The sequence below is a fragment of the Drosophila rhopaloa genome, unplaced genomic scaffold, assembly GCF_018152115.1.
Source record: "Drosophila rhopaloa isolate 14029-0021.01 unplaced genomic scaffold, ASM1815211v1 contig_167, whole genome shotgun sequence".
In the NCBI taxonomy this organism is placed as follows: Eukaryota; Metazoa; Arthropoda; class Insecta; order Diptera; family Drosophilidae; genus Drosophila; species Drosophila rhopaloa.
Genome location: NW_025335047.1, coordinates 4484622 through 4508666, shown reverse-complemented (window position 1 = coordinate 4508666; position 24045 = coordinate 4484622). Strand labels below are relative to the sequence as shown.

General features: G+C 39.3%; 1 protein-coding gene across 1 annotated transcript in view; it reads left to right on the top strand.

The window, feature by feature from the left end:
* Positions 1-811: 811 nt before the first annotated feature.
* LOC108044192 overlaps positions 812-24045 on the top strand; it is a 156725-nt gene continuing 133491 nt past the window's right edge. Inside the window, 2 exon segments of the mRNA XM_044458577.1 lie at positions 812-1466; positions 17179-17234. The gene's annotated coding sequence lies outside the window, so the exon portion shown is untranslated.

The following is a 24045-nucleotide window of genomic DNA, read 5'->3' as shown; positions in this document are numbered from 1 at the left end:
TTTAGAAAAAACTAACATGAAAACCCCAACACAAAAGGGTTTTCAGATAACATTTTTTGTGGCATTCTTCTTTCATACCACTGTGTATATACATATTTGCATGTAATTTGACATGTCTGTTCGCAAACATTACTTCAATTCTACATGCCTTGCAAGCACAACACAACGTTGGCAGCCCTGTCGTCCCACTGTTTTCGTGGTCTCTCTCTCTTTTCAACGCTCTCTGAGTTCGAACTCGACAATAAAACACTCTCTCCGCTGCAGCTATCTCGCTCCCACCAATGTACCAAGTAAGAGAGCAGAATAAGTAAAGAGAGCGTACTAAAAATGATAAAACGGGTGGTCTAAATTTCTTATCATTCCAGTTTGATATGATTCTTGATATTGTCACATCAATTCTTTTTTATGAATATTATTTATTGCAATGAAAATTATATATTTTTAATGTTTTTAAAGCAGATTTTTAAGGAATTTTTTTTCCTTAAGTAGTCTAAAAACAAGTTATTGGGCTTAACGTCGACTTGAAATACGTGAAATAAATAAACAAACACATTAGAATTGGCAGCCCTGGTTATTAGTAGCAGAGGATCGGCTGATGTTAGTCCAGGCAGCTGTTAGCTCAACAGATGTTTCGCCCTCTGTTAAACCTGAAAGAGAGCTAAAAAGAGAGTGGACCATGGTGTGACCGCGCTTGCGCTCTTAAAACAACCGAATGTACTAAATTCTCTAAAAAGGTGGGAGAGTTGTCGATTTAGATCGGGTTTCAAATATATATACGAACGCATCCACCGCCGCGCGGGCAGTCGTCGAAAATCCTCCGAACGCGTTTGAATTTCAACTAGAGCGGTTGAAACGGCGCTGCGTCGCGTGAAAAACTGAAAAGCCGGCAAAACGGTTGTGTGGAAAACTGAAAGCAAGTGTTGTGTCATTATAAACGGTAGCCAAAACGAGCCATTTAATAAGCAAACCAGCTTGCCAATAACCATTTACCATTAACCATCAAGGAATCGTGATAACAAAACGGAGACGAAAAATCAGACACAAACCGGCAGCAATTTGTTAATTTTAAACGTCGTGTGTGTTCCTCTCCTGGCAACAACAGCAAAAACGAATACAAGCATTTAAATTGCATTTTTAAGAGTTACTTTAGTTAAACAAGAAACAGATAATGCAAGGTCATTAAGGTCAAATGTTGTGATGCAAGTGACAAAATCAAAATTGGAGTAAATAAGGATAAGGTTGAAAATATATAATAATATCATTTCCCTCTTTTCCTGCCCTTTCTTCGTAATTTTTTTTGGGCATCTCGCGTCGCGTAACAGAACGGTAAATCTTTCGCCCTGCGTGTTTGTGTGCGTGTTTGAGTGTGCGTTTTTCGGTTTTGTTTTCGTCTTCTCCTTACCGTTCTTTTCTCCACCTTCAATTGCCATTCCATCTCCTAATTTCTTCCACGAAAAAAACGAAAAGTAAGTGCCGCTACTTTTATTCCTTCTATATGTGTTATTTTTAAAGGATTTACAGCATGTGTGTGTGTGAGGGAGATTTTGTGTGCGAGAGTGTGTGCGTGCAGCCTCCACCAAGCGCCGCATTTAAAGGATATTCCTAATCCGTTTTATTGATTGCAGGGCAAAAAGGAAAAATAAATAGGAACAACAACAACATCACAGATGGAGTGCTCAAATTGTGTGTGTGTGCTCGCCCGTGTTTAGTTGTTGTTCTCGGCAATCTGTGCCGCTTTTTTATGTTTTTATTCCCTTTCCATTCACTCTATCCTCATCCTCTGGGGTTGTAGTTGCTGTTGTTGTTGGTGATTTAGTAGTGCCTGCTGTTTTCATTTCTCCTCTCTTTTTCTCTTCTAATTCTGACTCTTTGCCGGCGTTTTGTTGTTGCTGGCAACGGATTTCCTGACAAATGTTAATTATTTATGCAACTGTTTCCTTCTCCCGTTTTGACGTATATCCTTTTCCAATTGTCAATAGTCCAACTTACTTATTAACACATGAATTTTACAAAAAAATATATTCTTTTTCAAATCCCAAATAGTGCCTTTATCTGTATTAATATAACAATCTTTCTTCTGTTTTTCATGAATACGTATGTATCTACATATCTTTGCATAGAAAATGGTAGGCTAAAGGAAGATGCCTATTTAAATTTTTTTTTCTAATGTACAAGCCAGAAGCTCAGAAGCCATTCCAAAAAGTAATTTAATTAGAAATTTAACAATTGAATTGTTCGTGCTCGTGTGTGTTTTTAGTATTTTCTACAACACCAATGTCAATATAATAAATGTGTACAAAGGGATCAACAATAATCCCTTACTTGGTTCTTATTAAAAATAAATATTCACTATAATTAATTGCTGGCGTATCTCTGTGAATAAATTCACCAAATTGACAAGCATTAAATATTTTCTGTGTTCATTAAGAGTGCTTACAATTTAAGAGTTAACGCTACGCTTTTCATTACTAACATTTTTTTTTAAACACCTGTCGCACCAATGTCAGAATACTACATTAAGTTGCAGACTTTTGGACACCGGAATGATTATTTTTATGTCTCACGAACACACCTTGATTTAACCTCTTTTTTGAGCTCTTGTTCGTTCGCTTATCTCAGCTTATAATACTTGTACCTTTTCACTGCGTTCCATATCTCTGTGAATAACTTCATCAGAAAATTAAGCGAAATATGCCAGGCACCTGCCCCCGTGGGCATAACTCAATAATCACATCAAATGTCGCCACTGGACCGCCTTGCACCCGTATTCCCCGCACTTCCTGGAGTCCAGCGGCAGTCGCAACACCTCCTTAAGAGGTGTGTCCAGTCTCCTCGGTCACCTCACCTGGCCCACAAGTTCTGCAGCTCCACAGCTTTTCAGTTCCCCAGCTAATGCCGCACAGCTGCGCGCCATTTAAGTCGCTGACAAGTGTTTTGCCGGCATCTCCGGAATGCGACGGATACGGCGCGGAGAGCCCAGGGTTCGAGAGCCACAGAAGCCGCAGCAAAAAGTGGCAGCCAACATTGCTACCAATTATGCGATAAGCGAGCGGAGTCGAACCGGGAGCCTCCTCAGCAGCAGCTGATGCTATTTCGCCTCACAATTGTGAGAAAACTTTAAACGACTACAATGCGGGCTAGCAAGTTAGAAGCTTCAAGTTTTGTGATATTTTTAAAAAAGTTGTTTATTCCAAGTTCCTCTACCTATCCTTTATGAACATTTTAATTTATCCAATTAAAATAAAGTCTGCAATTACCAACATGTAATTGATCAAAGTACAATTTGCATAAACCACAGCTTTTAAAATTTCCACTGTTATTAAAAGCTATTAAAAATTTGTTAAAAATATCTACAATTACATTGAAGCACTTAAAAGTTACATTATTTCTTGGATTATGTAAAAATGTGAAATGGTCAATGAAAAATGAATGTGGTCGTGAATATTTCAGAATAATTTGAATTTGTATAAGCCAATTAACAATTTTTAGTTAACAAAACTGATAAAATACATTGTAAAAGCTCAAAAAAAGTCTTAAAAAGACTATTAAAAACAAATTACTAAATCTAGTAGTAGTGATTACCAATTTAATTTTAAAAAAAATTTATACAAATCAACACATTAAAGAAGGAGGTTTTTGGTTTAAAGAAATCCAAAAGACCCCTTGAAACGTCTAAAAGAAAGGAAAAGTCGCAGAAGTGTTTACTCTTCCCACACTTTTCAATTAAAGCCAATTTTTTTCGCACTTTACGTGCAACTTCGTGCAACTTGCAGCCAAACAACGTGTTAACATGGCCAAAAGCGGTGGGAGACTCCGCCTAATGAAGTGATTAGACTGCGATTTCGCTGATGTTGTTCCCTTAAAGAGTATACGAAAAAAGCATAATAATAATGGAAAAAAAATGAAATTGGATGGGGAAAACTAACAAAAGGCCGCGTGCGCGCAGCCATCAAACGAAACGAAAAGCGTGCAACTGCAACAAAAACACCGGCAAGAACAAGAGCAGAGGAATGACCTTATATTGCAACTGCAAGTCAAACAAAGGGCCGCTAATGGGTGGTATCGAGGGGGTCTAAAGGGTAGGTTGGTAGGAAGGTAGGTGGCCAGGGTGAAGAGCGAGAACCGGTCGATTCGATGCCCATCGCAGTCCGCTCTCTCAACCGCGCGGCTACTGCGGGGCAATTGGGCCAAAAGCATAAAAATCAGTCAAGAGTCGCCTCCGCCAGCAACGTTCAACATTAAAAGCGACAAACAAACAAACAGACGGACACTGCGCAAAAATAAAATCCTCATAAAGATAATTGAGAATATAAAGTTTGGATACTTTACACCAGAGTAAAGCTATAAGAATAAAGCTAAGAACTTACTCTTTTTAAAGCAATCGGTATTTTAAACAAATAAACTTAGAAATATATGTGAAAGCAAAGGATATTATTCTACATGATTTAATATGTTTTATATTATTTAATAAAATAACAACTTTTATTCACTTTTAAATAAGGATAAATATTTTTCCTTTTTTTGGATTTTAAAGTAAGACGAACTTAAGAGACTTATTTTCCTAGCGCTCGAAAAATTACCTTTAATTTTTTTTTTACTGTAGAGGAACAGGAGTGCAACTCCCCAACTGGGAATCCGAACGGGAGTGGGAATGGTAGTGTTGACTGTGGACCGGGGATTGCGAATGGGTCTGCGACTGGGCCTCGGACTCGGACTCGCACTGGAGCTGGACCTGAAACCTGGACACTCGCATCCGAAAAGGCCGCCCGTGCGAGTGCAGGCAGAGCTGAAATCGATTTTCTCGCAAACTTGGCCAGGCCGGGCAGCCGCAGGGCCAACAACTACTCGCTGTCCTCGGCCCTCTGTGCTCCACATCGTCTCACTCCCGTTCCCGTTCGCATTCCTATTCCCATTCTCCGCCTGCTTCTGCTCCTGAGCCTCCTGTTATTCTGGCTGTAATGGATATGGTCGAGGCGCGCGCGGTTTTTCATACCCGAGGTCCTCGACGATTACAAAGGTATATTGCGTTTGACCATCAAAATGTAATGGTCAGAAGAAAGAACTTAATGGCAAATAAACCTTATTCGGTTATATTAAGATTTGACCACGACAAAAGCTTGTGTGTACTTTAATATTACAATATGTTATTGATTGTAGTAGTCAAAATTTTCGAGACTATTTATAAACATTTATTAGATGTTCAATGGATCTATAAAATGCATATAATATAGGCTCTTTGTGTGTGAGCGGACATCAATAAATAAATGTATTTCAAACTTTCAGCTTAAAACCTTTTATGCTGAAAACAAATAATTGAAAAACCAGGTATCCTATAGTCTAAAACCTCGATTTTGCCTTACTTACTCCTTAATGATGATGCTGTTAATGATGATTCCTTTGATGGGGATGATGATGACGTTGTGGATGATGATGGGGATGATGCGGCGGCCACGGTTTCGCTGATTTCGCTGCTGGGGTCTGCTGGTGCAGCTAAAATTGCAAGTCAAACTGTCGTCGCTCGGCGTTGTTTAGTTGTTTTACTCGTGGCATGGCGCTGCTCTTTCTCCCTCTGCTCATGCTCCTGCACCTGCCCCCAATCTCCCTTTCTCCAGTTTGGTAATTGCAATTGCAATTTTCTCCAACTGCAAGTCCGGCTCCGACTTCTTCTCCGGCTCCCGCTCTTTCTGCTGCGGGGGGTTAGTAAATCTGCAAATTGCATTCGCCTAGCAAATTTAGTGGCAGCCTGAGTCAAGTCCGATGCTCTGAGTTATTTAATTTGGGTTATAAATAAATTTGTTTAAAGCAATAAAGGCCTTCCGCTGGGGGAAGTGGAAAAATAAGAATATGTGCAGATGTAATGTTTGTCTAAGACCCATTCAAAGTTGGAGTATTTGATGCTTTTTATTATATTCATTTATTACTATACTATTACCGTTGTAAAAGGTAGTTGGTTGTATTGTTGAAAAAATAAAAATATTCCCAAAAATGGGAATTATGAAAACAAGTGCTAATTAAGATTTATTGCAAAGTTTAAAATGTTATTAACGCTTTTATTATTGGTCAAATAATTATAGTAAATACAGACTACATCTTCTCGAAAGGATAGACATGTTTTACACCAGCTTATAATTAAAAAAAACATTTTACAAATTGGAAATAAGTGCAAACAGGATTCACACTACATCTTCAGAACAGCATTTCTGGATGTTTTCAAAAGGAAAACAATTTATAAAACTGCAATAATCAGTTCTGAGTGCCACACTCACTAACGAATGGTACTAATTGAAATCATATTGCATCCAAAGGGTGGCAGTGGGGCTCTTTCAGGACGGACGGAGGGCGGAGAGGAAGGCTGTCAGAAGGCCAAACCAATTCCCGAGAAGAACAACATAATTCGAGGCCAGCAGGGACGGGGCAGCACTATGTTATATGCACCATGGTGCAGCATCCAAGTCGAGGAATCGACAATCTAGACACGCAAGCAGGCAGCAGCTACAGCATTTGCATTTGGCCCGGACAGCAATTACCGAAGCTGGCTCATGATGTTGGCCTCATGATTTTCTGCTGGCCTGAAGCCTTTGCCACCTGCTTGTCTGGGAAATCTCTGGGTGTCCCCTTCCTTCGACCCATCATATCTGTAGCTGCGTTCACAATAATAGCACTAAGTTCAAGAAAATTTTAGAACACTTTTGATTATTTTAAAATGGTTAGCCTATATATATTTCCAAGCCGTTTGCTTAATTGTATTAAAAAGAAATCTACATTTTATGAGAAATAACAAATCAGATAAATTGTCTATAAAACCTTAATCTAACTTATTTGAAGTTACGCCAGCAAAGTAGTTATTAATCAAAATATCTAAGTATCTGAGAAATATTTTTTGTGCTATTACTTTGACCACAACTGTGTCATCTTCTCGACTGCGTGTGTGTTCCCAGCAGCTTAACTGACGTGACTGTCAATAGAAGGAAAAGCGGGAGGGGCTGAAAGTGGGGAGGTGGTTCTATATAGGGGGCATGGAGTGGGAGACCCCTTCGCGTTTTCATGTTTTTCAAGTTGTCTGCAAACGACACCCAGCGACGTCGCCTTTTGCACTGATTTTTGCCTTGGCGCTGCTCTGCAGGCTCATCAGAGAAAAACAACAACAAATCAACAACGTCGGGGGCATCAATGACAACCAAACAACAAGCAACAAACAAAATCAAGGCTGGATGATGTTGTAGAAGACTACGACTTGGAGATACCTGGTATTTCCTTAAATTATGTAAAAATTTTTGTATATATCAAATCTGAATTTATTTTCGATTTAAAATATTTCATTGCTTTGGTTTAATTATTGGTTTTTAATACTGAACTGTCAAAGCACAAACCTAAAATCTCTCCACAAAACAACTTGGAATTACTTTTTTCCACCTGTTAATCAAGTCATCTTTTAAGCCGTATACCTTGTGTATCTATGAGATACAAGGATGTCAACTGCTGCATCTTGCAACCCTTTAGGAATCCCTACACCCAGACCACCCTATATATCCTGTGTATATAAGGATGGACCCGCATCATCTCATTCAAAAAGAGAGCGTAGCTTTGGTGCATTTTTGCTTCTTCTTCTTCTGCTGCTCTTGTTCCTCTTCCTGTTGTTGTTGTTGATGTTGATGTTTTTGTTTATTTTGTGTTCCGAGTTGTTGTTTTTGTTGTTTTTGCCATTGCTTTAATTATTGTTCCGTTTCGTCTGGCATTTGCCGCTGCACTTTTTCTTGACGTTTTTCTGTTGTTTTTTCATCATTTTTTGTTTTGGTTCTTGTATTTTTTGTTTTTATTTGGTTTTATTGCAGTTCTTCTGCATTTCAGTGACGTAGAACAGTAGGATGGGAAAAAAGGGGGGTGAAAATAATACAATAGGCGCACCGAATCACTTAAATCATTCACAGCTTGGGGCGGATGTGTAATGGATATGGCTGATTGAAGAGGGAAATAATCATGTAGAGTACAAGTGTATCAGATGCTGTAGCGCATTATTGTTTACATGCCATTTTAATTGCAGTTTGCCACTAAATTTGACTGTTGTCTACATATGTTAAAGAGGTAATTTTTAAAGTAGGAAATGTGGTCGACTTTAAAATAGTATTCTAGTTCAGTTCTCGTACTTTTGCATTAAGGAAATTCCCTATATTATATTATACTTTAACTAACTAAATTGTGATATTTCGTTGAATTTCTCTATAACAATTAATTAGGGTACCTAACGCGGAGACCAATGTCTCTGAAAATTCGAATACCTGCTTACAACTTCTAAGCTAAAAAATCCAGGTACCTGTAACCGAGTGTTCACCATAAGAGGATTAGTTTAGGAACAGAGATCACACTGCACTCGACTCAATTGGTTTCGCTCCACTCACTTGATAAGATCGTTGATCCATTAATTCGTTTCGGCGCTCTCTTTGTCTCTTTGTGATCTCCTGCCCAAATCCTCTTTTTTTTCGACAGTGAATGATGCCAGTTGGTGATTCATTTTCAACTTTGTGCGATTACCCCTTCTCGCATTGTTTGGTCTGTGGGGGAAATTCTCGCATGTAATTATTTTAAAGCGTTTTCCATTTTTTTGTTGCTATTAAATGTCTGTGGAAATGCAATTGCAACGATGCTGCCGCCTACTCTCACCCGTGAACTTCTAAAATCCAAAGCGAAACCCAACCGCCCAAAAACATTTCACTTTTCTTTGTGCCAAAACGAGTAAAACAAAAACTCAAAAACACGAAATGAAAGAAAAGAAAAACACAAATAAAATGCAAAAGTTCGAAGCCCCCGGAACGCTTTTGCCGGTTACTTTAACTGCCACGGCAAAAGGAGCAGCAGCAGCAGCAGGAATAATAATAATACAAAATAAAAGCCGAGCGAAACGAAATAAACAAATCAAAATGGAAGAGGACGAACCACGAATGCAGCCAGGACCTGGAGTTTTCCAGGCTCCTCGGCGAACTGCAACGTTCCAGATACTTTTTCCTTGCTGCACAGGCAAAAAATAATAACATTTTTGATCTAAATACTATTTCAATAGAAAGTAGTTTTTTATAAATTTTGAGGTTTTAATATACATGTACAAAATCTATTTAGGAAAACAATAAAAATATATTTTTAATATTCTGTCCAACAAGAATGCAGAAGCTTTGACCATTTTTTTTCTCTGTGCTGTTGTTAGCCATTTTTGTGTGACTTAAATTGCATTTTATTTCTGCAACGTTGCAAAACATTTATTTACTTTCATGGTTTGTTGAGTATTTGCCAAGCCACAAGGAACTACTGCAACGACAAGGCATGAAATTCGCCAAGGATAAGGACGATGATGATGTAATGATGACGATGTGGCAGAGGATGACGACGTCGGAGTTTCAAACAGGCGAGCGGAACTGTTGACTGCTTTTGAACTTGTGCGTCGTCGTCCTCGGCAATTGCATCCTTAGACAATGACGCGTCCATAGAAGGCAGCAGCAGAATGAGTTGAATTCACGGAGTTGCAGACATTTTGACAAGCGACAGTCTTTTTTCTTTATTTTCGGCGGTTCGGCAAGGGTGTGCCCTATAAGTAGCAAGAGGATTTCATAAAAGGGCTTCGGATTATTATTATTTTTTGCAATACTCTGTTTTAAAAGTTTGTCATTCAAGCTTAGCAAATTTCTCTCATCATAAATATTTTGGAATGGCTGTTGACTGTTTTGCAATTAAACAAATATTTATTTAAGTGACTTGATTATGTTTTTTTTTTAATAATTCAAATCTTTTTATTTTCTTTTAGGTTTCGAAGACTAAAGCGTTGATGATCCAAATCAAAATTAAATTTTATTACTTGAGAAATTGTAAGTATTTTTTATTAATAATTTTTAAGAAAACGAGTATCTAGAGTATTCTGTGCTTCGTTTTGCTAGTATACATGTTTGTTTTTTGCCATTGAAAAATTTGTTGCCGGGTGGATTACTCAGATGAAGATTTTTCAACACGCCAGCGATTGAAATTGATGAGGCCTGTGCCCTGAAAGCTGACTCTGTTGCCGCAATTATGCGCTAATTAAATGCTACATAATTTTTTGAATGCCGAAGACAACTAAAAAATGCATAACATATGTTGTGCAGCCCGAAAACGCTGGGATCTTCTTCAGTCTTAGTCTGGATTTCTCAAACCCAACGAAGCCGAAGAACCAGAACCGCTTTTGTACCAGTCTGGGTGAATTGTGGCCTCATGCCTTGGGCTCGGGGCACAAGAAACAATTTTCTGGCACACACAAAGAAAAGGAGAAGCAGAAGCGGCAGCCATAACCATAACATGTTTTGTTATTAATTATAGTTTACGCAATGCAGGGGACAGGCCGAAGACAACAACAGTCACAGTCACTCAGGGATCGAGGCTGGCTGGCTGGCTGGCAGGAAGCTCGACTTGACCATGTGCTCCTCCTCCTTCTCCTCCTCTTCCTCCGGCTGCAGATCCTCCCATTCGACAAAAAAAAGAGTTCACTTAATTTGACGCACAAATGTCAGTCACAAGATGTTGTTGAACCGCGTCAGTTGGTCGGGCTTGGGCTTGGGTTCGTTCGCCTTCTGCCCGGCTGCCTGTCGTTACTTTAGTTGTGAAAATAACTCAATAACTAATCCTTTTTGATGGTAGAAAAGGGTTGTTTGCCCAGGGCATTCCGAAAAGTCAAGGCGAAGCATGTGGCAAGAGACTTCACTCAGCGGACTTGACAATAAAAATTATCATAATTATATTTAAATTAATATGCAACAAGGCCCGAATAAAAAAAAAAATAACACAAGCCGGCAATTTCCGCGCCCGACAAATTACAGGAAATGCCAAACACCGAAGGGGTGCTTCTAGCGGTGTGTTTGGTGTTAGTTCACAAACTGTTTATATTAATTAGGAACCTCGAGTAGCTTCACACTCTGCGGAGAAGACCATAGAAGTCGCACCCACGCGGGGCCATATAAATAACATTTTATGACACAACCTTCACGGAAGGGGAACATATTTTTAATGGCCGATTCAGTTGAATAATTTCGTTTTCACACCTTTTAATCAATGAAACAAAAATTCAATGAATAGTTCCGCCTAGAAAATTTATTGCAAGAAAAAAACGATCATATATTTATTTAATAATAGTTTATGGATGACAAATAAATGTTGATATACCAGATGAGGAAATTAATTTGTCGAATAATATTAACTCGTATTAATTTTTCCGTTCCAAATTTATTTCGTGCAGCAAAAATGAGTGTTCAAGCATTTTGTAAAAAATATTTCTGTAATTCAGTATTCTTGATAATCCCGGCCGAGCTCAATGTCATTATCGCTCCTCAAACTTTATCGAATGGCAGTCAAGAAGTTGTTAAGCCCACCGACAGACTGGAGAAGACTTTAAGCCCCTTTCAACTCAGTTCCAGCCAATCAGACTAAATTAGACGGTGGGGCAAATTAATCCGAGAGCAAGACAAATAACCAAAACTTGTAACAAATGCGTACGACATTAATTATGCAAGCCGAAATAACACAAAGAACAGACAACAAAGCAGACTAAATCGTTCAGTTTGGTTTATCTAAATCATGAGCGGCATTTTAAAAATCATTAATCATCGGCGCTGATGAGTCAGACACCGTGAGCAAAGCAAGGCAAATTCGAAACGCAATGGACAAACAAAATAAAATACGATTTAGCATAAGTTATGCTGAGTTTCGAATTAAATAATTAAAATCACATTGCCCCTATGTAGAATTAACTTAATTATTTAATTTATGCCAACCGAGTTGTCATCAAAAATGCAATAAAAACCGAAATCCGAAAACTACAAAACATTTGTCAAAGGCGCCCGCTCATCGGACTGAAATTAAAAATTTGCATAAATTTGCAATTGAATTTGCAGAGAGCGTGGGAGTTGACAATATTAGTTTTTAATTGCCATATAAATTATAAATAAATTCACGCTTCTCTTGCGGAGGCATTTCAAATGCGAACAGTTTGCATAAATTATATGCCACTGTCAGCGACAGAGTGACTGGCTGACTGTCGCTTGGCAAAAGAATTGCCCAAAAAATGCATGACAATGTAAATTAATTAAAATATTTATAAGCTTGTGCCAAAATCGGAGAGGATGTGGGCTAGCTAATTGATAATTAAATGTCAAGTGCAGGTAATTGGAAGAAACAGCATAAACCGTTAAAAAAGGAAGGTTATTTTGTGGAATGATTATTTTTACTATTTTCATTTTATTTATGGTAAATCATATGAACTTAAAAATAGGTTTTTTCTCTACCTTTCATAATATTAGTTACCATCATTCCCCCACTAAGCTCTTCTAAATTTACCATTTAGCCCAGCGCTTCATTAGTTTAACCTCTGAATTTGTTTATTATTTATGACTTTCATTAGGCTTAACTGTTATCCTCTTCTTCAACGTTTACAAACATTTAAATACTAAATATAAAACAACTAAAACAACAAATGAAATAAGCTTTGTTTACATTACGAATTTCATGTTAGATTTATTGGTTTTTTTATGTCATTATTGCCTTGGGGCTGGTCTATAATTTATTTAATGATGCTTTTAATGTGGCTCGATTGGAGTTTTTGTTTCAGTTGGTCGACAGTTATTTTTGTTGCTCGTTGCTAACCATATTATTGGTGTTTAGTGGGGCTTTGGGCTATTTGCATTGCATTTTACCCACCATATGCATAATGAGTTTAATTGTCGGTCCGTTACTTAATTGAATGCATTAATAACAAAAACGCAGAGCGGTCCATGTGTGTGCTTATGTGGATTACAAGCCGAACAACTCTTGACATTTAAGCCCCGTTTCAAGTCAAATTAAAAGCAAATAAAAATCGGAGACAGCGTGGACCAGCGGACCAGGTTGTTAGCTCACATACATGGCTAAGAGTCAGCGATTTAGATAGCAATAAAATGCAGCTCACCTCACTGAACTGCACATGCTCCATTACCAATTCAGAAATCTTTAGGCCGCGGCGAGAGCAATGGGGAAGCATGTTGCAACAACCACGTCAACAACATTAGAGAAGTCACGAACTGCGGCCGGAACACGGTGCAACAGCAGATACAACAGCGGCAGCAACTGCAGCAAGAGCAACTGCAGCAATATCAAAGGCAAAGGCAATAGCAACAGCAACATCGGCAGGAGCAGCAGCTAAATTGTAAACATAAACAAAACATTTATGACTATTTACAGTTGAGCCCAAGACTTGAACTCCAACTGCCAGGGTTTTTCAGGGTGGGGGCCTGTACGTAAGCAATATCTCCTCATGTTGCCGTTGTTGCTGTTGCTGTTGCTGCCGTAGATGTTGCTGATGAAGTTCAATGAGTTTTCGGGTGTGAAAGGGTCAATTGTGTAAATAATAACGAAAAACTGTGAACAGCAAACACAGCGGCAACAGCAGCAGCAGCAGCAACAGCAACTGGGCAACCAAAATCGAAACTGAAAAATAGAGGGGGAATATCCAAGGGACGACGGGGTCGAAAGAACTCATAAAAATATCACACGCATATAGGAAAAGCATTTGCGATAAGCATTGCACTATGCAAACAACCAGGGACAAATATAAACAGACACCGAGCACACACAAGCGGAGCACCTAGAACCCGGTACAGTGGTAAATGGGATAAGTGGATTTACAACGAAAACTCTATAAGTTGTTTAGAAATACTTTTGGTACTTAGTAAAGAGTATAGCAAACTTCGAAAAAAATGTTCAATAAATTTGTTTGGGGTATTTGCAACTGTAATTAGATAAAATATTTGAACATACCATAAATGTTAAAAATTAAACTGCAACGAGAAATAAAAACCGATTTATTATATAATTGTGTGCTGAAACATATAAATGACTTTTTCAGAAATAATAACTTTATTACTAAAACTAATTTCCTTCATTTAGCGACCACTGTTTACAATGAAGTTCAATTGCTATCAAAAATGGGAGTGGGCAAAAGATAGAGAGAGGGACAAGGGTTTTTATATTGGGCCAGACAGACTGCCGCTTTTTTATGATGCAATTAAATATTGTGTTTAATGCATTTGTAAATAATAATAAATAAAAAACATTTACTACAGCAATCACGATAATGCAGCTAGGGGCAAAGCAGTTTGGGGAGGTAGCGATAACGCGATAATGAAGTTGAAGTTTCGAATGCCTCTCACATGGCGAGTTGCTTTATTTGCCTACAGGAAATAAAATTGCCATAAAAACTGCCTCTGTCCAAGCGTGTCTCATAAATGCATATAAATTATGACAGTAAATACGGGAGTCGGTGGATGGGGAGGAGGTGGACCGTTAACTGAGGCTCATCTAACCTAAGCCCGGCCTTTTAGTCCAGCTGGCTGAGCATTTGACGGGGCAATTCGGTTTTATTGCAGCCGTCAATTGTCGTTATAATCGAGCATTTAATGGCAACTTCAGTTCTGGCCCACATGTTTGCTCTCCGCTTTTTTTTCTCGATTTTTCCAAAAAGCTTCTGCTAATTGATTTTGAAGTGTGGGCTTCCATTTGACATGCATAATCTGCATTTAAGTGTCTTGAGCGCCAGCGTTGACAATTGACATGGGATTAGTATTGGGCGAACAATAAAAATTACTCCTAAGTGGCTTTGAAAATATAACGAATTTATTGAGCTCCTGTGAAATACATAACATGCTGTTCAAAAGCTGGGAATTATGATTTTATTGTTTTGAAATGCTGTCAAGGGATTTAGTTCAGGGGATTTATCTTGTTTTTCTCTATTTTAATTAAGTTGGAGACATTGAGAATTTATTGTGCAGTTAGGTTGGATTAGATAGCTCGATAAAAGGTGATATACTGTGAGGTATAAACAGACAAATATAATTCAAAGGAAAAAATGAATATTTATATTTAATTGGTATTGATAAGAGGGGAATGCGCCATTATAAAAATATATAATGTTCCATTTAAACTCACTGATTAATATAATAATTTACTGAATAAGTGCTTGCACTTCAAAGGTTTCTGCACTTACGAACCATTTACATCTTTGACTGCCTTCAAGAGGTTCTGCGTTAGTCCTTTCCTGCAGTTCCTGCAGTGCAATCAATGCAGTTCCCCCTTGATTTTTTATTGCATATTTTAAGTGTGTGCGTGGCAGGATGCAAAAGCAGAAGGATCAACAATAGAGCTGTCAAAGATGCAAATGTCGAGTGTGTGGTGCGTTTTTGTTATTTTATAGTAGGGTTCTCAATCGATTCGCATCCGCAGGCTACTTTAGGTCTCTTTGTTTTGGGTAGCAGCACAAAAAACCCCTTCCTGTGCGTGAGCCTGGGTTAATTGAACCCCGTCGCGGAGTGGGCTCAATGTCACATAATACTCAATCAAATTAGGGCTCAAGTTGACTCAAGTAATTAAATCTAAAACCAACAATTGCCTCACTTGAAACCCAAGAAGAGGCAGCCACGGCACGCACACACTTCAGGGTAAACTAGTCGTAAATAGCAACAATTTTCATATTAATTTTCATAATTTTCCAATGTTGACAGCAGAGCAAACACAAATACACGTCGGCAAACAAAGGGGAAGGAGCTGCTGGAAAAAAGTGTAAGGGATACTCAGTCGGCAGGACAATGGGGGGTAAAACGGAGCCTTGGTCACTTGTTGGTCAACGACAACCTGCTGTGTGTGTGTGCTTCTGAGAGAGTGTGTGTGTGTGTGGCGACAATTTGCCTAACAATACTGGGCCAAAAGGGCGAAAGCGGAGGGTAGTGTTTGCCTTGCTTTTCAAACTCCCCGCCTTGCGGTTAGTTTGAACTGTTGACTTTGCGGTGAGCACTTTAAATTGATTAAGTTGAATTTGTCTAGCGGCGCCACCGCCTTGCGGTCTTAACCCACCTGCGAACCCATGTCTCCTAGTCGGGTACTTAATGCCACACAAACTGCAGCTGCTCTTTGATTAATTCATGTGTGGAGTACGGAAAAGAGTCTGCTCTGCGACTCCGCAACAACTCGTCGTGAGACATTAAAACACTTGAATGCCAAAAAACTTTGCAGCAATTTGTGTCGACTTGGCCAGAAGGAGTTTTCAGCTCGACTTCGCGCTCGACTTTTGCTGAAGCCTCAAACTCTGACTCTGCACGGAAAGAAAATATTACGAAAGTTGCTCATCCATTTGGTATTTAATCTTATCTTAAAAGGGTCTATCCTAGTCTAACCTTTACAGAGTTTACAATAAAAAATATATATATTTTTTTTAACATTTTCAATAACTAAATGGAGTAATTAAATAAATAGTAAAAATATTTTCAATTAAATTGATTATTTCTTTTGGTTTGTTTCCTTATGGTTGTCAGTATTCGTGAACAAAATTAAGAAAGAACTAAAAATATATGTTTTTTCTCTGTGTTTCCAGTCACTCTAACTGGTAGCAAAAAACTTTCCAAGTCAAGCGCTGAAATTAAACTTTAGAGCGAAATTGTGAGTGCCCCAGACAACAACTAAAGTTACAAGTCACACAACAAAGGGAGACAAGTGAGCGGACAAGAGGAACGTTTGGGGGCAGCTGACGATGAGTTGAATGTCATCCCAGCCGAAAATTAATTTTCCAACGCCCAGAAAGAACACCTCATCAACTTTGTCATTTTGTGTATTTTGCTCCACTTAAAGTTTTTGCACCTTTTAAAGGGCTCACCTTGCCAAGCGATTTTTGTGCAACGTCATTTCATGCTTGAACACGATGAACTGACCAGAAGTTGTAAACTGTGTTGTGAAGAAGATGGTCCGAAATGAAACTTTGGCTGGCCAAACTAACCACAAGATTCCTCTACTCGTCGTCTACCAAGTTCTCCGCTTTCCACCTCCTTTACTGCTTTACACCTCCCGATTTCCTCCTCGTTTCTCGTATCTCCGCTCCTCTGGCAATCATATCAAAGTGTCAATGTACATGGTCCGGCTGCCTTGGACTTGCACTTTGCATTTGGTCAGCACGAAAACAAACTCAAACACGAGATGAAAAAGTGGTGCAACGGAATGGTAGTTAGGAATACCCTATAAATGTTAAATAATAGTAGTAGTTATACGCTTTGAAGTTTGGATAAATCATACATTTTATTTTGTAATATAACATATTAACTTTAATAATGTCCAACCATTTTTAACCACTTTATATTGTTCTTTTCATTTCAGTTATATAAATACCGAAAACTGGCGCACATAATGACATGGTGTTAATGACTTTGAAGGTAAGTTTTAAAAATTATATACTAGGAAAGTAACTAGGATACTGGCAACGTGGCCTCAATTCATACATTATTTTTAATTTAAAAGCTTGCTTTTAAAACTACTTTAATCATTTCACCTCGGTTAAATGGGTTACCATTTGTTTGCTCTTTTCGTAATTCAATTTTCCATTTTGTTGGTTTTTTTCTTAAGCGCTGCAATTAATGTCTTGTGGCCTCGACGTCAAGTGTTCACTGTACTGGGTAGAGTACTTCTTTTTGCCGCTGTAGTTGCTCTTGCTGAAGAGCCCACCATGTCTGGCATGGGCCTACAATCGACGACGCCTCCACACACTCTAGTTGTTTTCCCCACAACCAACCATCCAACTGTCCTGTTTTTGCCCCTCCCCCTTTTTTTGCAGTCCCAGTCCCACGCCCCCTTTGTCACCCTGTCCCTGTCTTGTCCTGATTCCCGCGCCCCAGCTACAATTGCAATTTGTGCACTTTACGCTGCCAGTTTGAAAATTGTGCACACATTCATGAGGAGATGTGGGAGGGGAAAGTGTGGGCGGGGTGGAAAGAGTGGGGGACAGAGTCTCGGGCTGAGTGAAATTTTTGTATCTTAGCAAGTTTGCGCGAAAAATGTTCCGAGTCGTCGGTGCACAAAAAAAAAATCTCAGCCAAGAGTAATGTAAACTTGGCATTATCCAAACAATTTATGAATTGATCAATTAAAAATTTGTATTCTACTAATAGAAAAGTTTGTTTACTTTTTATATTTGGCAAATATAAAGCATTCAGGTTAAAATATATTTTATACCAAAAATCTGTTTAAATATTAATTTAATTAATACCAAATAATGATATTTTTCTCTCTGTGTGCCTGACCAAATCTGCCAGTCATTGTCGTCGTTGTCGCTCGAGATGCGAGCGTGCAGCTCTAGCTGCATGCCACATAGTTGCTTCTCACTTGAAAAGTTGCTCATTTTTACACACTTTATTTTTGGTGCACTCCGGGTTTCAGTTCAGTTTGGGTTTTTGGCTTCGTTCACTGCCATGTTGTACTGGGTTCCCTTGTTGCACTTACAACTTGGAACATTGTTTCAGCACTTAAGCGACACACACAACTGCCAAACTAAGCAACCGGCGACCAGGTGAAAGAGGGGCCACCAGAGGTACCGGTGAAACTGATTGGGGGGATCGGGATTGGGATCGGGCTCCAATACGCTGGAGATGAGCAGGGCAACGGCATTCACTTTGCCCCCCACAGAGATGTGTGCGCTCAAATGTTTAAACATTGTGGCAGCCGCAGGAAAAAGTGGGAGGGGTTCCACCAAAGCAATCCCAAAAACTGAACTCAAACTGAACCAATCCACACAGACCGAAACACAGAAACACACATACAGAGAGCGATGCTGCAGCCTTTTGTTTGAAGTTTGTCTTCGAATGGAAAACTTTTGTGAAAATTAATTACGAATTCGTGAGGTCAATCGTTTTTCGGTGATAATCGAGTGGGTGCCATGCTCAGTGGGGAGTTTTCACAGGGATGGGGAGGCACAGGTTGTTTAAATACGCTTTACAGCAGGGGGCGGCCGTCCCCTTTTCTTTCCCCCCTCCTTGGGTTAAACGCTGAGTGTGTGAGAGTCCGAGTGCATTTTCGGTATTCTCACTTCATCATCGGCAGCAGAATGGATTTTTGGAGGTTCCCATATTGATCGTTTTGAATACCCTCTCTGAAACTTGTAATTAGAGTTAGAAAATAGTTAAACAGAATAACAAATGAACTTAAACTTAAATTATATGAATGATATGTTGTTTTATAAAAATGTATCGTACATAATTAAATTTTTTGATACAAATATATATTTTTGACATCAAATTTACATTTTAAAAATAAAAATGTTTTTTTCTTCCAATTTATATTTTTTTTTGCTTTTTAAGTATTGTATTATATATTAATTTTTTGCATTTGATTAAGAATAATCAATAATTTTTTTCTTCTAAATTTGTTTTACCCATTTTTCAAATGTCAATAGTACCATTATTTTATAACTAGATAACTTGAAGTTTCCATACTTTAAAATTCTTCCCTTCATTGTTGTTTGGCAGTTTGTTTTTTGCTGTTCGCTTATAATTTGGTAATTTGCAGTTTTGTCGTCGTCAACATTGTCGTGCCAAAGATTTTATAATTTTACTCACATTTTCGGAAGTGGCTTCTACTGCTGTTGCTGCTGCTGCTGCTGCCGTTGTGGCGTTGTTGCTGCTGTGCTGCAATTTCTGTTGCTGTTGCATTTTGCATAATTTTCCATTTGGCTGTGGCTTCGGCTTGTTGCGTGTCTGCCCCGGCAAGTCGTGAGGCGTAATTAAAGAGTTTATTTTATGATTTGCGGTTCGTTGATGCTGCTGCTGGTGGTAGTGCTGCTGCTGCTGCTGCTTCTGCTCCTTGGTGGATGCCTGGGTGGCCCGAAAGTCGAAGTTGATTTTCCAGATGAGCGTCTTTTTTCCCAAAGGTGCCTCGCAGCTAGTCGGGCATGGCATGCAGCTTTGGTTCGGCGGAGAGCAGCCAGCCAGCCAGCCAGGCAGCCAGCCTTTGACGTTGTCATCGCACTTGTCAGCGGCACGACATTGTCCCCGCAAATCCCCAACCCGAACCGTTTTCGTGTCCTTTGCCAGACCCTCAAGCTATTCGATGATTCTGCGCCGTCTTGTTTGCTTTGGCATATTGGGGAGACATCCTCGACAGGCACTAATTTTAACTAAATAACTTTGATGAGTTGGCTTACGGGCCGCAAGGCTTAAACCTCAGAACCTTTTGCTCTCTCCGAGCTTAACCTTTGTTTAACCTTTCTTAAGCTGCACTTTTTTCTCCATCATATTTGTTTAGGTGCTCGATGGGATGTCCTTTCGAAAGGATTGTGTTTGTATATTTAATATATTCAACGCACATATGGCGTCGAGTCGAAACCGAAAAACCCCTGCCTAAATGCTTTAATTAAATGAAATCTCATGGTTTTCGGATGGATCAAGGGGATGGGATTGGGGGAACAGAGGACATTGGCCGGTCCTGTAACACGTTTCACAGTTGCACGCACAACTATGCGAGATGCTGGTCCTCCGGGGATGGGGATGGGGAAGGGGGTAGGGGGATGGTGATGGTAATGGCGGGGCACCCATGGATCCGAGGGTTGTCAGAGGTCTGGCATTCAAAAATTGAAAAACCAAAATTTAAGCTGGGCCAGCTTTTTGAATTTATGACCAAATGGCACACACTCACATGGAATACGCATGGGAATGCATGTAAAAACTATAAAGGATCAGCAAAGCCATAGAGCAGGGGTGCCGAGTTGGGTAGGGGTAGTTTGCCAGCCATTTTTGGGGTGGCGATTGCGTAACACCACGTAATGGCATGAGCAACGAACATATATTATATGTGGCGGGACAGACGGGACCATCTCCATGTAGGAATGGAAAAAACATTTGATTAAAAGTTGATAAATTACCTCTAATACATTAGAGTTGGCACGAAGTCGAAATTTTCATGGATGTGGTGCAGCAAAGTATACAAACGAAGCTAATTGTTAAGGAATTAAATGGGATTCAAAACAAATCCTTTACCCTTGTAATGTGTTGGTAAAAATAATTAGTTAATAGATCGATTTTAAATATGAATGGTATTATAGTAATAACATATTTTAATACACTCAGCCTCTCAAACAGACAAATTGTTTTGCTCATTGTCTAAATTAAGGAATTCTAAGTAACTATTTTCAAATGAAGAGAAGAATGAATCGACAATTCATTTCCAAGAGCAAAGATGATAGAAACAAAACTGTTCATTTCCTGGGGATTCAGAGAGATAATTTTCCTAACCACTTTCAAATTACTTTGTGTTGCTCCCTCCCACTGCAAATCTTCATTTGCAGCATTTTCGATGCCCAGTTACCTTAGCAGGTATTTCGCATTGGTTCAATGAAGATACATGCCTTTGGAATGGACACACTCTCTTCTTTAATCCCGAAACCAGAATTGGCTTCAGGCGGACAGGACACATGCCTCCTATCTCCATCTCCGCATAATGTGACACGTTTCGGGGTGGTTTTCTAATCCCAAAACGAAGCAAAGGCCAGAACGAAGAGGGATTTCGGACTGGGAGGGAATGTGCCACACAACCTGACACTCTGGTGTCGGAGTTGTGAAATCAGGCAGCAAAAATTGCTCGGCTTACCTGAGCAGCAGCAGCAGCAGCTCATCATATCCCATATCCCTGGCATACAGTCGAAGTAGCAGCTGTAAGACGGACACACAAAAAGACAATTATTCATGTATGCATTGGACTATAATGCTCTGGCTCGGCTCGAAACTCTTCAGAGAATGGCTTGAATGGCCATGCAGCATTTCACTTTGCATTATGTAAAACATTTTCACAGGCGACAAACATTTGCATGATTAACCATAATTGAAAATCCGAAAGAGACAGTGGCGGCAGAGATGGAGGCGGCGGCGGGGGACAGGTGGTTGTAACTCCCTGGATCGTAAGTCCAATCAGTAGCGCTCCATTCAACTCAATTTATCTACGCATGCCAGGCAGCCAACCTTGGGATTTCTCAGCTCCGTTGTCAGCAGTGAGTCACTTCAGCTCGGTTTAGTTCAGCTAACTTGAGTGGAGTCGCCTACGGTTGGGTGGAGACTTTCCGACTTTCAGTGCGGCTCTTTGTCTGCCTCGTGGTTGCTCTTTCCCCATTTGGAGTCCACGCCCTTTTGGCTGCTCTGGAATGTGATGATGTTGGCCTTGTTCCTGGCTCTACCGAGATTGGCTTTCAAATTTTCAGCTGAAATGAGGCTTTAAACTGTTAGAAAGTTGGGAGCCCATCATCATGTAATAAATATAGCCATAATTTGAAGTCAGGAGAAACTCAACAACTTAATAAAGTAATTTTATAAATATTTCACGAATTTTCGGTTATTATACAAATTGGTATTCTCTTGTTTAATAGGGCTTAAGGGTTTTAGCTCATTTATTAATATGTCTTAGGTAACTTTAAAGCTAGTATGATATATGATATGTATTACGTCCATTGACACAAAATCATTTTCACTAAGACAATTGCGTTTATTGAAAATCAATTGTTTTCTTATCTAAATCAGGTCACTTATTAAATATTTATATCATGCATTAAAATGTCCAGTTCAATGAAAATTATTGATGTGGAAATGTTAGGGGAAACCCTTTCGAATTGGAATTCCTGCTTTTATAAGACCGGCAGCTTCGACCTGCGCTGCCCTGTAACAGTAATTTAAAACTCATTCATAATTGAATCTCGGTATGTTGTGCAGAGGAAAGCGCTTCCTGCTCATTAATGTTGCAGAAGAATGAAAGGAACCCGAAGCCGAACGCCGTGCCACATTGAGGCAAAGGTAATCAGTCAAGTGCAACTTTTTCCAGAACTTACCTCATTTTTACCCCAACCATCCAGCGAATGCCAGTGGCTTTTGTTCTTTGGGGCTAATGGGAGGCTTCCTGTTTAGAAAAGGGGTTTTGTTGCTTTAATTAGTTGATCGCACGTGATAGGGCCACACCACTTCTTTGCCTGCTAACCTGCAACTCTTTGACTATCTCTCTCACTTTTGTTGTTATATTAGCACTTGTCCAGCTTTAAATTGCTTGTAAAGATTATCTATGAAAAACTCACACTCAATTTGCGCTCCAACTTCAGCGTGCATATGTGAGCCATAATCTGTGCAAAATCTTAAGTAGCTTACAATGAGGGGCGTTGGTTGTGGCCTGGCCCGAAGACAATGCAGATTGCAAATGGTGTGGGGGTTGCGGGGAGTCTACCATCCATACACTTGACCATCCACCAGACATTCTCTATCCTTGTAAGCCAAAGGATACATAAATTGCAGATGTGCGGAGCCCAAGGAGCGGACAGAAATTGCTTGGCAAATGCACAGCTGTTGCCAACAAATCTACAAGCAATTCGAGTTTCAACTGAAATAACAATAATACCCACACACTCACACACACATTGGGGCAACAACAGTTGTTGCTTCCGCTTCATGTCCTTGTCGCTCCTTGTTGTTGTAGCTGTTGCTGTTCTAGTTATCCTTGTTCTTGTTGTTGTTGTTGCTGTTGTTGCCGGCCAGTTGTCGCTCGTTCGTTCGTTTGTTTGTAATTTGATGCGCGCTTTTAGTTAATTGTGGCATCACGACATGAACATTTCGAGCTATGCGCAATAACTAAGCCTCTTTCGCTAGCGCCTTCTCTATCGCACTTTTACGTCATACACGGGGATACAGTACGTCCTGAAAATATAGACTGATCTTAAAGTGCATTTTGGATTTCGAAGAAAATATATATTTAAAATTTAAGAATTACAAAGTATTTTGAGCACTCATAAAATTTTTTTAAGCATATTAAAAGGTGTTTGTAAACACTCAACACTATTAAATACTATTTTTGCTTATTATACTTTGTGTTTTACAGATATACATATTTTTGTATACATTTTAGATAATAAATAGTCATATATTTTTGAAACGCACTGTAAATGCTTATGTAGCTTCTGTGAATTGCTGGCCAAGTGACATTTTGTCGCAGTTGTTGCTGCCAAAGTGGGTTGGCCACTCGTATTTCTCGGTTTTTGATCGCTTTGTTAGCCCAAACCGAATCGAGGTTGGAGAATATTGGGTTTTAAATTTGCACTGCACTTGTCACTCCTCCCCCTGCTTGGCATATTTTAGTTAATTAATTTTGTGGTCAAGTGCATGCAAATCGTCTGATATAGATCCCACAAATATACGCCTGACTTTGATTGGCAAGTGATTCCGAGCTGTC